This window comes from Agelaius tricolor, unplaced genomic scaffold (genome assembly GCF_023055355.1).
Source record: "Agelaius tricolor isolate 1412-34295 unplaced genomic scaffold, bAgeTri1.0.p SCAF_2, whole genome shotgun sequence".
NCBI classification, from domain to species: domain Eukaryota; kingdom Metazoa; phylum Chordata; class Aves; order Passeriformes; family Icteridae; genus Agelaius; species Agelaius tricolor.
This window is the reverse complement of record NW_027269262.1, coordinates 57,656,565-57,666,484: the sequence shown is the minus strand read 5'-3', so window position 1 is coordinate 57,666,484 and position 9,920 is coordinate 57,656,565.

Below are 9,920 nucleotides of genomic sequence, written 5' to 3'. Positions count from 1 at the left end.
GGAAGTGCCTGGCCCCTTCAGCAGCAGCAGCAGTCTTCCAACAGAGCCCAGCCCTGCTCAGCTGATAACTTTTGGCTCAATTCACATGAAATATTGAGATAAATTTAGAAAAACTGTTTGACACTCAAGACCTACTCATCCACCACCTCCAAATATCAGTGAAGAACAGTTTATGCATGCAGAATTTCCAACCACTTTGTATGTATTTTAACAATAATAATCACATGTCTACATCTTGGGTTTAGCCCTGCTCAACATGAAACAGATTCTCAGTCCCTGTCAGGTATGCAATTCTCTGTGTGGGTATGTTCAGTGTGGTCCATTCAGCAGGAACTAGTTAATTTACTTGTGAGTTAATCCGGAAAACCTCTGTGGCAGTCTGAAACAAAGAGGGATTGATGAAAAAACAGACACAGCAGTCATTTATTTGGTGATGTGGTCTGAATAAGAGACGAACAGTAATGGGTTATTTAAACAAGTCTGCTTTATTGTCTTTGTGCTAACAAGATTCTGTGACATTACAGAAGGGAATCATCAAAAGGTCCAGTAAAGTTCTCTGCCCTTTAGTGTAAAATTTCTCCAATTTCCTCCAGGCAGAAACAATCTGCTGACTAGTGGCATCTGCCCTGTGCTGCACAGGCTCTTTTAGGGTGAATGAAGCTGTGCTTCCTTCCACTTTTAACTAGGGGAAGTGAAGGAAGAATTGCTTGCCGGATGTATATGCATGTGCTTATATATAACACTACATATACATGCACGTACATATACTGGGATCTGTGTACCTGTGTGTGATTGTGTGCATTATATATATATATATATAGAGAGAGAGAGAGAGAGATGCCTATAGGTACATATTGGCAAAAAAAAAAAAAGCCCAAAATTTTAAACTAGACCTGCAAAAATATGACTTAGAGTTGATCAAAACAGCAAGGCAGGAAGTGAGTTGGTACATTTCTGCTCCTGTAATCTCTCTTTAGGTCAAGTACGCTGGCAGGAGGAAAAGCAATGCCTTGTCAGCCTGTATCTGCAAAAAGCAAATGCATTCTGGTCAATGCCATCTGCCCCTTTAATGTGACTTAGGCACACAGGGTGGATAATGCAAGAATGTTTTAGAGGGCCTGTCCTGTCTAAGGCAAGTGAAGATGTTCAGCATTTGATATGTGGAACAGTTGGAGATATGGCAGAGTGGACCAACAGGGATCCAGAAACATGACTATGAGGAAAGGTTAAAAGACTTGAACTTGTGTATATCTTAAAGAAGAAAAGATTGTGTATATCTTAAAGGAGAAAAGGAGAAGACAAAATAATAGCTTTCAAGTAAAGATGAGAAGACAAAAGGAATAAATTGTCTCTAGAACCATGATAAATCAGATAAGGGAGAGTAAAATCAGATTGTATCAAGGAAAATTTAGGTCAGACACTATGAAAAGTTTCTGCAGAGAGCAAGTACATATGTAAATACAGAGGAGATGTGACTGCCTGTAGTGAGGTGTTTGAAAATAGAGCAGAAGAGAAACTATGTTGAGGAGCCTGGATTATTTTTTTCTGTAGAGGGTTGGAATTCTTAAGGCTCCTGCCAGGCTCATTTTCTGATTTTTTTGGTAATTTTCAAGCTATTTTATCTGGTCCAATGATTTCTGACTAGAAAATTGAATCAGTATGTATCAGGGACCCTTGGGATATGCTAGGGAAAGACTAAGACATCTGAAGATGATACATCTGCTACACAAGTGTGATATGCCCAGACAAGGAGAACACAGACTGTGAATGGATCTTTTTGGTATATGAGGTATGATAGTTGGAGACACTGAAATAAGTTTTGTGTGCACATGCAAGGGAGACAAATGCTCCTTTATTTCCCAAAACACAGAGAAATGCATTAAAACAAATGTTCTGGGTTAGGATTAAGCTTGACAAATCCAGGAAACTGAGAGTTAAACTTCTCACTCTTTCCCACAACTGAAAGCTGTTGTGCTTGGTCCTTGATGCATAGCTTGAATTTTTGCATAGTTTAGTTAATTTAGAGGATTTAGGAAGGCTTGCTATAAATGTTATGTAACAGTAACATTGTTGTATTAAGAATGAATACCAAGGACTTTATCAGAGGCTGGATGATGTTAGAATCACAGCAAGGGAATATGTAGAAAATGATGTTAAAATAGATGTAGAAGCAGTTCAAGCATACTAATATATGCTAATTTTTTTTATCTTCAATTCAGCTTGCTTTCTCCTGACCCCATTTTCCAAAGGACCAAACTATGTTGCAAAACCAGAAAACCAAGTACTGCATAATACTTTTTGGACTTTCTTGGATGCATTAACTTTAGGACTGCTTATGACTTCAGTGGATTTGAATCTTATGAATGCCTGATTGCAGTGTGTGGTGATAATATAACCAGCAACATAATTTATGTTCATAGTTTTGGAGGAGGGAGTGAAATCATAGAATATGGTACTTTGAATAGCAGTACATTATTATATCATAGCATTTCACCCTTTCAGCACCACCATCTGTCATGTTTTGAAAAACCCAGATAAAGTAAAGTAGGGGATGAGGCTTATACACACAAATGACAATACCCATCAACTCTTTTCCCCCAGCATGCCCACAGATTGCACTTGAGGTTGGGCTCCTACCGCTGTAACTTTCCAGTCAGAAATTTTGAAGGAAAAAAAAATCATTAGAAATAAAAACAAGTAAGGGATGCGAACAGATAGAAAGAGAGCAAGGGAGAAAGTGATTCTTTAAGAGCAAGACTGCTAGCAGTGGTGGAAGGCAGAGAGCATCAGAAATGCTCTCCACACATAGAGCAGTACTTGCAATTGTCAGTGGCACTGATTGTGTCACCCAGGCTCGAGGTGCTACAGGTGTTAACCTGAAGGGAAGGAATGGTTTGCCATGAGCAGAGGGATCAGCCAGAAGCTGAGGCCAACCCCAAAGTACACAGTGTCCTCACTGACTGTCCTCCAGCAGGCAGAGCTGGGTGCTGGTAACAGGGTCCATCAACAACCCCCGCCCAAAGAGTGAAAATCCAGGATCCATCCAGAGACACCAGCTAGAAGCAGTAGAAGAAGGGACCAAAGACAGGACTGGAAACAAGGCTGGTGTACAGATCCAAGGCCTGCCCATGAGTCTGGGTGAAAGGCAAGACCAAGCCTGAGCTGAAATAGGGCTCCTGAGCCCAAGGAGAGAGGTTGGATTGTACCTTAATGACCACTAATCCACATGGTACTGTGAGATGGTGATCAGAATTTTGAGGTTTATACAGCATTGTCCTGCACAACCAGAGGGATTTATAGCCCAGTCTTGAGGAAAGTTAGCAAAATGGAAATTGGGCAATTTGGAATAATACCTAGATTTCCAGGTGGACTGTATTAGTTATTTGATTATCCATAATTTAAAACCACTTCCTTTCCTAAGGAGCACACTTTCAATGGTCATATTAGATAATGTCACTTATTAGATCCTCCTGGAACTCAAATCTTGCTCAATTACCAAAACAGACAAGTTTGTATTGGCAGAAGCCTGTTACTGTGCAGTGCAGAAAGGGAGGGCATGGAATACTGGAAAAGTTAATATGTAAGTAAGAAGCAGTCCCTGCTGCTTCAAATTGCTTGCCCCAGTTCTGACCTGACAGAATGACAGAGAAAAGAAAATATCATTAAAAAGCTACAGGTACTTGATTTTGAGTTGTGTCTGGACTAAACATAGCCAGACAATGTTTTCTTAGCTCTTTCCACTTGTTTGAAGCAAGCTGTGTTCCTGTGAACTTTTCTGAGCATCAAGTATCAAGCCAAATCCAAAGATTATTAAGTGATATGCATATCCTTTAACCTGACAGAGCAAAATTAGGTTTGGATTGGCTACTTAACACTGTGAATCAAGCTAAAACAAGCATTGCTTTGTTTCCTAGTCTCAGAAGTCAGATGGTAGCACATGTCCTTGCACAGAAAGTCAAGAGAGGGCTTTGCACCAATCCTGCCTTTGTGTTTATGGAGCCAGCTGATGCTAAGCAGGCACTGGCCCCTTACCCATGAAAAATTCACATCTTGGTGAAAATCCATAAGACAATTCAAGAGACATTCTTCTATGGTTGCAAGAATCACAAAAGTGATTCTCCAAATTATGGATAAGTTAGTGGAAAAGAGGTCATCTGAATTGTGAGTAAAAAGATCTGAGCTGGGGTTTGGTACATCCTATGCAATAAATATTTACATAGCTCATTCTGTTTCCATCCAGGAAGTTGAATGCTGTGCCCCAAGCTGTTGGCTTTTGGGGTTTTTTACAGTGACAAAACACCAGCAGAGTGGGTTTGATGACAATTTTGGGCACTGTTGAGACTCCAGCAACCTGCCAAGGGTCTTGCTGAAGTTCAGAAAGAGTTCTGCAGGGTTCTACATGAGTTCAGCAGTTGGAAGTTTCAAAGAATTCTATATATCATAGCTTTGGCTGGTATAAACCTTCCATCTCTTGTGAAATGTGGCTAACAATATAAAAATAGATGGGAAATCTTGTGTTGTCAACATTCCATGGAGAAGGCTTAGCAGGGCTGTAGCTCCTGGTTCTCCTTGTGTCTCTAGTACCATAATAGAAACCTTCTGCCGTGTCACAGAGCCTGACTGCGGTCATCACAGCCTTGAGGACCATGAAAAGATGCAGGTAAGGGAGTTGTAGGGGAACTAGCACCCTCAGACATTCCCTTCTGCTGGAATTCCCCAAAGGGCCAAATGGGAACAGCAGATGAGAAATCTGGTCCTCCTCCACATCCAAGCCTTCCTCTTCTTTAGTCAGAAGGCAGAACAACGGAGTCCTGCTGTAATATAAAAACAATATTTCAGGAATAGCTGAGCCCTTTTCATTATAAAGATCTGTAGGGAGGAAAGTTTCTTTCAACACACAGGATGGGATGTTGCATTTCTGGCATTTACAGATACATATTTTTGATTCAGCTAAAAGTGTCCGGTACGTATTTCATCAGAATTCTGTCTAAAATAAATCACAGGAAGAAAACCTCAGAGGAACAAACATAAACTGTCAGCACATCTCTAACACTGAGACACTGCTACGTGTTCCACACTTTCCTGTCTATAGTAGACTGTGAATGAAAAAGGAGCATTTGGAGTGGGTTCAGAAGCATGCCTTACAAAATAAGGTCCCTGTAAGATCACAGGACTCCTCTTTGTTTGTGCTGAAGGAGATGGAAACAACACATCTCTCTAAGAAAACAAGAAATCTGTTTCACACCAGTGGCAATAGCTGTCACCTTCCCAAGTAGGTGAGAGCACCTAGAGACGTTACAGGACAGCAGCCCGTTCACACCTCCTGGGCTGGAGCTCTCTGCTGCTGACAGAATGCTTGCTGGAAAATTCAGCAGCTCCCACTGTCTGTTTTCATGCTGATTTTCCCCACTGCTTGTTCCTTGGCTTTTCAGCAGGCTCCATGGGCATCAGAGCACATGCTCGCCAGGGCACTGACCTGTGGTGAAGCTGGGGGGTTGCTGGCTGGCTCCTGGACTCAGTAGCCACTGCCACTGGACTCCAAGCTTCCTGGCCCTCGATCCTCCTCTCCTGGATGGGATTATGCACAGTGCTCCCAGTACTTCACTTATTGCTCTCTGGGTTGTGTCTCTAGGTCTTCTGATAGCAGCTGAAGAGTTTACTGACAGGAAGGTCACCAGTCTGGGGTGGCAGAAGGGGCAGGGAGAAATGGTGTTCATTTCCAGTGTCCCAGGCCATTCTCCTCTTTGTTCCTTAACTTCATGCTCAGCATACATTTTGTGGCCAAGTGTAGTAGTTTTTTATTATTCTTTGTTTTAATTTCATATTGGGCTGGGGTTGAAGTCACCTCCTCCCCAGACATTTCCTATTCCTGCATTTCTGTAGTGGCTCTGAGCATGGCACCTATTGCTATTACCACCATCAGATACCCTGGAGAAAACTTTCAAGTCTTAAAATTCTTGAGGCAAGCATGATTATTTTATAATTAGAGAGTAAGTGGTGCAGTCCAGAGTATAAAGTATTGACAGAGACTATGACTCAAGGCTTAAATTTGAAGCTCACTTTGATGACCTGGAGCAAGTCTCTGGCCTCATTTTTTTCACCTCTTGAGATGTGTAAACTTAATAGTCTCTTACAGTGTGTTTGCCCAGACAGACTCTACCAGATCCTTTTTTTCTCTTTGGGAAACAATCTTTGTAATGCAAAACTAAATAGTTTTATAAAGCCAGAAGAGACCCCAGCAATCAACAGGTTACCATACACAGTAATAAAGAAAAGAATAAATATTTGAAGAAGGTGAAAAATGTTAAGCTTAATTTGCCTCCATTTGTACTTCTCCCTTTGGACTGTGTGAAACAAAACTCTTGTTCCTTACTTAAAGAGGTAGAATATTTTAGGAGTTTGAACGCAAAAAGCTGACTTACTGTTACTATACTTCAAATGTCCCCTCAGAATCTGACACTGTGCAGCCATGAGTAGTTACAGCTGGAATATTTCACAGCACAGCAGTCATAAAGTTATTCCTTAATGCTGGAAAGTTGGATGAATAAAAACATCTAAAAATATTAATGTGCCTGCATATTGTGGATCCCTCTCTCCTATGCCTGAAGGCAAAGTAAAAACAAATAAGAGCATATGCTGATATTTCTCTTTGAATTTATTTTACCAATGTCCTTTAAAAAGCCTGGTCATTTCCAAGAAGGTCTTAGATGGAGCTCAGGACAGAAATCAAAATTTCTTTGACATTTTAGAAAAATCCTTCTGAAGTATCCAATTTTCCCACTGTTTTTAATGCTGTTTTCACAGTTCTTTATAAGCCTTATAACCTTGTGGTACCTTGATGACCTCTCCATCAGTGGATAATTTAAAGGCCATCAAGTTCTCATTGGCTTTGACTGACAGATATCCTTTTAAACACATGGTTGCTGGGTAACAAGACCTTACATTGCATTCCTTCCTTGAAATATTTGTCCTATTTTTTATATATTCCTGCCAGTAAGTGTGTCAGCATTCAGCCAGTGTGCTGGAGGGCAAAATGCTAGCTTGAGCTTTTTTTGTATCATGTGGTGCCTCCTAAAAGGAAAAATAGCCAGAACAGAAGAGCTTGCACACATTGTGTGGTGAAAGGTTGTATCAATTTGACTTCCACTTTCATACCATATTTTGCTGGCTGAATTGTTCTTTGAGTGGAAATGCTTAAGGACTTCAATCCCATTTAGCAGTTTGTCCTCTGGAAAAAAAAGCCACTGAAATCCAAAGCAGTATTGGGTATACAATGATGTGGCCCAACATATCTGAATGACCTTTTGGATCATAATAAAGGATATTTAAAAGTTCCAATTTCTTGTGATGGTGACCAATGAATTGTGAAAAAAAAGAAGAAAGAAAGAAAGAAAGAAAGAAAGAAAGAAAGAAAGAAAGAAAGAAAGAAAGAAAGAAAGAAAGAAAGAAAGAAAGAAAGAAAGAAAGAAAGAAAGAAAAAGAAAGAAAGAAAGAGAAAGAAAAAGAAAGAAAGGTGAAATCAAATGGCAACCATGCAGAGTTTAGCAAGGATTCTGCAAAGACTGCTAAAGTCTCTTGGGCAGACTCCAAAAGCCCTTGAAATACCCCCAAGTCCCCCCACTCCATCTTAATAGCCTGCTGTAGTGCTCTTTGTGTGCATATCTTATGATAGCCTCTATTTGGCTGACTTTTCAGGAAACTTTGGTCCACTTACTGAATAAAAAGAAGAACAACAAACAAGCACAGAGCAAACTGAGAAAACCCAGAGAGTAAAAGGCATTTGGGGACAGACTCTGGACTTTTTCAAATAATTGGGAATTAAAAAAAAATGAAAAAGGTAGAACTTTGTCATGAGATGCTGCACTTACAAGGATTAAGCAGCTGACTGTACATCTTTAAAGTAAAGTAAAGGAGAGAAAGAAGCACAGTATTTGTTCCAGTAATTCCCCCAGGACTTTGTCTTTTCATAGTTGTTTTGCTCTCAAGTACTGTTTTTCTGTTTTTTGCTCTATCACTCAGCCACTAAATGAACTTGTGGGAACAAACTAAACAGTGAATAAAAGCTGAGTACTGAATCTGTTAAAGCATCTAGCAGATAACAGGATGGGATAGAGTTCCAGCTTCAACTACATCATGAAAAGTCTAGCAAAGTGGCAGCTTATTTCTGGCATTTTCTGTTTCAGAGGAGCTCAACTTTATGACTTTGATGCTAACAAAGCATCTATTTGATATAAATAATAATATGGAAATAAACGTCATATTGAGAGGGAGAATGGGAAGGAGATCAAATGCATTTGCATACAAGGCGTATCTAGTGTAGCCGTCATCATTTAATATATACTGTGAGCTAAATTCTCTCCTCAGATACAATGGCACAAAAGCAGATCAATTTTATTGACTTTGATAGAAGTAATCTGGATTCACCATAACAAATGAGGGGAGGGAGGATATTTCTATGCAGCAGTTTCTTATGAAAATTGCTGCTAAGTTTGTGTTATTTAATCAAGATCTTCAGTGAATGAACAAATTTCAAGCCATTTCTATCAAAAGACTTTAAAAGACTTGTTGCTTATTTGCCTGTAATCAAATAATTTGTCAGGAAAGCAGCAGATAATGAGAAAACCTACTGCAGGAGGAAAACATGTTTTACAGCATTAATGAATAGATTTGGGGAATATATCTTACTGATGACTACTCCCCTGATTCTGATCCTGATCCTGCTCTGAAGAATACTTGCCATAACCCTCAGGGGCTGTTACTCTAGAGCTGAGTATTGTGCAGCACTCAGAAGAACAAGTTCTTCCTCCATATTTACGGTATTTTTTTTCTTTCCCTCCCCATGCGATTGGTTTCAAATATCATTTATGATGCTTCAAGTGCTTCAAGCACAGCTCAGGCCTTTCTCTGACCTTCCAGGGAGGGCTCTTCCAACATATGGCAATAATTTTAGTCCTCCAGATGTTCTCAGGTCCAGATGAACATGCAGGGAGCTCTTGCCTAGTACTGGCTGATAGGGGCTGCAGAACGGCTGCCTGGAGAAGGGAGAGCAGACACCAACCTTCACAGCTGCTCTCCAGATCCAGGGTGAGTAAAGTGAGGGATGAACAAGGCAGATGAGATGAGGGAGGTGCTGAAACCAACCATTCTGCTCTGATCTAGATGGTGATACATTACAGTCTGAATTCAAACACTGATTGTCTTTCATCATTTCTGCATTTCTTGGTCACTAGGGGAAAGTTTGAATGTCAAAATGCAGTTTACTAGGATTTGCAAAGGACTTCAGATTAGTAAATGAACTCTGAATGGGCTGATTTAATTGATGTCACAAACATGAACTAAGAGATGATATTTAGAGAAACAGTAATTAGTGTTGTGGGTATATGGGTAAATGATGTGATTGATTCCAGATTACGTTTTTCAAGTGAAAATTTCAGTGTTTGTGAGCAGACCCTCTGCTTTCTCATGTAGCTCTAGCTAGTTAGGAAAAGATTGGATGAGGGAACAAACTGTCTTAGTAGTAAGTAAGACTGAGCTGATTTTACCTTCTGCTGACCTAGGGTGCAAAGAAACCAATTTAAATTCTCTCTCAGCTTTAAGAAAAGTGAGTTTGTATCTCTCATAAAAGTGACCTAATCCCAGAATTACTGGTGTTTTGCTGAGAAATTCCCTGGACTGTCATAATTTCTGTTCCCGCTCAAATAACCTGAGAATTGTGCTACTGTGGTAACCCAGGAAAAAAGAGAAGCAGAACAAGAGGTAAGGTTGTAGAGTAGAATTAGATGATGGTCCACCATTGGAGCAGTGGTTTGGAGTTTTTTTTTTTTGACTAAAGAAGTAACAGTCTTCAGGACTCTAGATAATTTCATATTAAAAAGGCCAGACTTTAAGTTTAGTCTAAGCTACTGAGATGGAGGTTGTAA